We start from the raw sequence: 6,903 nt of genomic DNA on the forward strand, positions 1-6,903 counted from the left end.
GTACACACCTCTCTAGAAGTTTCCTCCATACTAAAAATATCAGGTCAGACCTACAAAAGGGTGAAAGCAGAAAGAAACACAGACTGACAGATGAGACTTAACAGAGCACACCTCTTAAAATAATGTGATGGCATTTCCCTTCTCAGGTTATAGGCCTTCATCAACCTTAATACTGTGTGTAAACAAATCCAGGTTGCTTGAAGCACCAACTATAGAAATAAATATGCATATGATTAGTCTAAACAAGTGTTGGCTAAATATGAGCTGGCTGTGACTGACAAATTAGGCAGTTATATGAATTTTTGGACTTTCGGATTAATGATTTTCTGCAACTCATTTGGGGAACCAATAAATTGTACCAAGTAAAAAAAAAAAAAAAAAGAGTATTTAACCCCTAGCTTTAATCCAATGCAGAATAGAGACATATTATAGAGACAGAATAGAGCAAACCTAGTTAACAGGTTAAGCTTTAGAGAAACCATGTGAGAGAGACCTGACAGGGAATGTTGCACACATAGCTTCTTGTTCAGCATTGGTCAGACCTGTTCATTCAACAGGCTTGTAAAAAGGTTCAGTGTGAATTCAGTGCACAAACATGGGACAGTGTTGAAGAGAAAGATTTTCAGCTCAACTCTGAGAGGAAGAGAACTGGTTTCAGGTATTACTTAAGTTTGCATTCAAAATATGAGAGAACAAAGAAACAAAATTCCTCGCATACCTACATGTGAGCGAGCGAGAAAATACATATTTGACTAGCCACAGGAAGACTGTGAGGAGCTCAACCACAGGATTTCAGAGCAAAATGAAGTGTGGGTGAGCTGTACTGTACTGTACAGTAACTCATTATTATCCATTTTTCCCAGAACTGATCAATGTAATTGACATGAGGATAATGAAAAGTCATTATAAGAATTAGAAATCAAATGTATTTGTGTGTTCACAGAAGAAAGTAGGTCATGGGGTTACATGAGTAAAAGATGGCTTCATTTTCATTTATGCATGATTTGTCAAATTTGTTTGTTACTTTATAAAAATGTCTGAAGACCATTAAATGAAGCTAAACCAAATGTATAAACTGCTTTAACACAGAATATACCTTCCTATCTTCATGAAACATAAAAAAAGATACAAGACAGATTCATGAAACAAAAATGATACAAGACAGGCTGCATGCTTGCACTGTGGTCTATGACTCATTGAATAAATAAGTCTGTCAGCTGTGTGAACCAGATAACTCAGTACACTCAGGACAGACTTATATCTCTTTCATAAAAGAAATTGTATTGAACTGGATCATCTCGAGCTTCTTCCCTTTAACTAGAAAGCATTACACAATCACTCTTGTCTTCTGCGCCCTGCTGGCTGTTTTGTGATGCTATAGTTGAAGTAGTTCAAAACGTTTCCCTTTAACGCCATAAAACATTATGATAGTCTGAAAGCTATTTCTTTCCCTATAAATATGCACTTAAAAAAAAAAGTTCTGTTGCTATGACAAAGCATTCAGTCTTTCGAACAATAAACAAATAAACTATAATAGCCTATTATATTTTGGATTCATAATTAAATCTGATGATATCTAAAGGATATAAACATTTTCGGGGATATTATTTTGCAAGTGAATCACAAAGTGCACATCAACAGACCTCTTATAAATGGACAGTTTACACAGTGGTGTGGAGGTAACAGTACCTTCTCCACAAGCATGGACTGTCTAAAATAGCTGACACAAAGCAGTGTTTCACTAGTTGTTTACCCTTTTCCTTACCAATCCAGCAATTTGCAAACCACATATGCATAATTTATGCTGAAGGCTACCATTAAATTAAAGCAACAGCTCTACATTTATACCAGACACATTCAGTTATTCAACAGAAGTCAATACAACAGTCAACTTCCAACAGGTTTCATGTCAGTATTCAGCATGCCATCAAAAGATAAAGTGAAGTCATATAAACCAAAACCTGTTCATTTGAAAACATTCATGACTATATGCATAGAAATAAACGGTTTTGAGTGGGTTTTTTTCTGTGTACACTCTTAAAAATAAAGGTGCTTCATGATGCCATAGAAGAACCTTTTTGTCTAAATGGTTCCATAAAGAACCTTTAACATCTGAAGAACCTTTCTGTTTCACAAAAGGTTCTTTGGGGCGAAAGAAGGTTCTTCAGATTACAAAAAGGTAAGAAAGAGATGGTTCTTTAAAGAACCTTTGACTGAATGGTTCTTTGTGGAACCAAAAAAAAATAAATGGTTTTAAGTTTTTTTTTCAGTGTATCTGGCCGTTACAAGCATCATCTACTAGCCTTTTAAATACTGACACACAAGCATTTTTCTATAAAATATAGAAAATTAAGTCCTCATTATCATAATGGGGACTTTACATTCACTTTATTTTATACTTGTTTACAAACTCAATTATTATCAATTAATAATCAATATTTTTTCTTGTATGAAGTATTTCCAATTTATTATTTTTGCTTATATTAAGAATTTTTTTTAATTTATTGACTAAAATAAACATGTTACCAAGTTTAATTTATGCAAAAAAGGAGGAAATAAACTAGACTTTGAAGAACCTTTTGAAGCACCTTTATTTTTAAGAGTGTATTTGGTCGTTACAAGCATCATCTACTAGCCTTTTAAATACTGACACGCAAGCATTTTTCTATAAAATATAGAAAATTAAGTCCTCATTATCATAATGGGGACTTTACATTCACTTTATTTTATACTTGTTTACAAACTCAATTATTATCAATTAATAATCAATATTTTTTCTTGTATGAAGTATTTCCAATATATTATTTTTGCTTATATTAAGAAACATTTTTAATTTATTGACTAAAATAAACACGTTACCAAGTTTAATTTATGCAAAAAAGGGGGAAAAAAACTAGACTATAAAAAAACAACACAAAAGAGGAAAGAGATTATCTATCAATATCATATTTAACAACAACTACAACAATAATAATAATTAATTATTATTAATTATCAGTAATTATCATTATCAAAATCAGTATTTGATTTAATGTTTAAATTTAATAAAAATAAATAAATAAAACGGATTGGCCTGACAAAAATATGAATGTTACACTTGTCAATATAGTAAACCAAAAGAACAAATCAAGCAATGGTTTCACATACCAACCAACATTAACAATTATACTGTAATGAATGGAGTTTAGTTGGTTTAGTTGTTTTTCATTTGGATACATAGTCTATACTAATTCTGTTGAGTTCAAAACCACGAGCGGGCCTGATGATGACGCCAAGTGATCCTAAAAGCTGATTGGCTTATAAAGTTACGTTTAATAATGATTCGTCATAACTGCGGAAAGTGGTAAAAATTACAGATGCAAATGGTGTTGATATTTAAGTATCCATTTCTGTTACTGTCTTTAGCCCCTTTCACACAGCAATACCAGACCTCATTATCATAATGGGGACTTTACATTCACTTTATTTTATACTTGTTTACAAACTCAATTATTATCAATTAATAATCAATATTTTTTCTTGTATGAAGTATTTCCAATTTATTATTTTTGCTTATATTAAGAATTTTTTTTAATTTATTGACTAAAATAAACATGTTACCAAGTTTAATTTATGCAAAAAAGGAGGAAATAAACTAGACTATAAAAAAACAACACAAAAGAGGAAAGAGATATCTATCAATATCATATTTAACAACAACTACAACAATAATAATAATTAATTATTATTAATTATCAGTAATTATCATTATCAAAATCAGTATTTGATTTAATGTTTAAATTTAATAAAAATAAATTAATAAAACGGATTGGCCTGACAAAAATATGAATGTTACACTTGTCAATATAGTAAACCAAAAGAACAAATCAAGCAATGGTTTCACATACCAACCAACATTAACAATTATACTGTAATGAATGGAGCTTAGTTGGTTTAGTTGTTTTTCATTTGGATACATAGCCTATACTAATTCTGTTGAGTTCAAAACCACGAGCGGGCCTGATGATGACGCCAAGTGATCCTAAAAGCTGATTGGCTTATAAAGTTACGTTTAATAATGATTCGTCATAACTGCGGAAAGTGGTAAAAATTACAGATGCAAATGGTGTTGATATTTAAGTATCCATTTCTGTTACTGTCTTTAGCCCCTTTCACACAGCAATACCAGAAAATTGCCGTAAAATTACCGGAACGACTTTGCCGGTAAATACAAAATTGAGCTGTTCACACAAGCAAAATCGTTCCTTTTTTTTCCCATTAACACATCAGTTTCAAAATACCAGTAAATTCAGAGACATCATTAACCGGAAACGACCTCTAAATGGCTGCGCCTCCCGGTGTTTTTGTAAACATGTAAGGTATATGCGGTCAGTGTTTTTGTTGATGGTTTAATTTTTGTGAGCGCGTTCTGAATTTGTACGTGCTCATACCGATAATCTGGCTTTGCGTTCACACAGAGCAAATTACCGATAATTTACTGGTAATTTTACAACTTCTCAATTGCTAGAACGACTTAACAGGTATTTTTTAAAAGTCCTCTTCAAACATGATCAATTAACGGTAATTAATTTACCCAGTAAAGACTGTATGTGTGAAATGGGCTTTTGTCGTTCGTGTAGTGATTAAAACTTGCCTGAGCTATCACACATGAAAGACAAATTTAAAACACACCTTTACATATATATTCACCTGAGTTATGCACATTAGAACATGGACTGGTTAAAACTGTTTAGTAGTATCAATCTTCAGGGTTCATCTTGACCTCTGACACTATTTGGGTCTACTAACGGCACTCCAGGAGTGACGTTGGCGGATGCAGTTCTTCCACCAGCCAATCACAGCATTCGGGAGGCGGGCGCTCGCCATTCGAGCCATCAAAGAGATGATGGAGAACTGGGCTGCGTTCAGCCCTGACAAAACGGTGCAAAACGTTTTTTAAACGGAAACGGTGGTGAGTTGAACACTCTGTTCTGATGACGCAAGAGTTGCAACTATGGCATGACAAGTCATTTATTGAGCACTATAATAACTTCTGTCTGATGAGATTTTATTAATTTATGCCTAATAACTGGTGTCGCAGATGTTCGTTACCAATAAACAAACAAGTACTGACTAAAAACGAATATAGTCACTAATAGATAATGACACTTATTGATTACTAATGATTGGTGTGATGTCAGTTTATTGTACATTATTATCTGGCACGACTTTACATATCACTAATAAGCACTCACGTTTAATGTAAAAGCTCTTTCTTTAGCTTCAGTGTTGGTATTGCTAACTTGAACAAAAACTATTAAAATAGTTTCGTTAAATGAAATACAGCAGAAACGAAATGTATAAAACTTAATACGAAAATGAGAAATATCTTGTATTGGCAACTACTTGAAGTACTAAAAGTACAAAATTTAATTAAAGCTAAATATAAATAAATATAAAAATAAATTTCAAAAGCACGTAACACAATTACTAAATTAATGAAATGAATGACTAAACTAACGAAAATATAAAAATAAAACCTAATTATTATTTTTCTGTTAAATTCTACAGTAGTATATAAATAGTACTAAAATATTACAATTATACAAAAACAACACAATACTAATAATAACAATAATACTAATATGTACAGTAGCAGCTATTAATCTATATTAATCAAACTTTGGCACCAGCTGTTCATTGTTAAAGCAAATTTGTTCATATGAATAAGGACCACAAACTGTTATGTGAAATGACCATAATATGTCAACAACTGCATGTGACACGATATGAGACACTAATATTTGTTTTAAATCCTCAGTTTGGATGCAAAGGCCACAAATATCCAGATAACAGTGAAAGAAGGCGGACTAAAGCTCATCCTGATTCAGGACAACGGCACTGGAATCAGGATAAATGACTTATTTATCAGCCTCATCTTCTGCTGCTCAGAGCAGGTCAGATAAAACCTCCAGCTCTTCCACTGCCGCTCAAGGTCCAGCAGAGCCAGACGACTCAGAACTGCTGAATGCTCTTGATGTTCTGGAGCAGTGTGACACCAAGGATCAACAGACAGACAGTCAACCTCCTCCCCATGAAGCACCACCAAGGTGAAAAAACAGGCTGTTGAGGAGTTTTGTGTGGGGCTTCTGTTATAGTAAAGGTTGCTATTTTTATGATGACACTGCTTTGAGAAGAATACCTTTATTTGACATTAAATTGTTAAAGTTGGCCAACATGTCAGTACTGAGAATATAGCCCCAGTCATTAACCTCTCTACTTCCAATTCTACACTGAACAAAATTATAAACGCAACACTTTTGTTTTTGCCCCCAGTTTTCATGAGCTGAACTCAAAGATCTAAGACTTTCTCTATGTACACAAAAGGCCTATTTCTCTCAAAAATTGTTCACAAATCTGTCTAAATCTGTGTTAGTGAGCACTTCTCCTTTGCTGAGATAATCCATCCACCTCACAGGTGTGGCATATCAAGATGCTGATTAGACAGCATGATTATTGCACAAGTGTGCCTTAGGCTGGCCACAATAAAAGGCCACTCTAAAATGTGCAGTTTTATCTCACAGCACAATGCCACAGATGTCGCAAGTTTTGAGAGAGCGTGCAATTGGCATGCTGACTGCAGGAATATCCACCAGAGCTGTTGCCCGTCAATTGAATGTTAATTTCTCTACCATAAGCCATCTCCAAAGGCATTTCAGACTTCAGAGAATTTGGCAGTACATTCAACAGGCCTCACAACCGCAGACCACGTGCAACCACACCAGCCCAGGACCTCCACATCCAGCATCTTCACCTCCAAGATCGTCTGAGACCAGCCACCCAGACAGCTGCTGCAACAATCGGTTTGCATAATTTCTGCACAAACTATCAGAAAAGGTCTCAGGGAAGCTCATCTGCATGCTC

This window comes from Sinocyclocheilus grahami, unplaced genomic scaffold (assembly GCF_001515645.1).
Source record: "Sinocyclocheilus grahami isolate Dianchi unplaced genomic scaffold, SAMN03320097.WGS_v1.1 scaffold77.1, whole genome shotgun sequence".
NCBI classification, from domain to species: Eukaryota; Metazoa; Chordata; class Actinopteri; order Cypriniformes; family Cyprinidae; genus Sinocyclocheilus; species Sinocyclocheilus grahami.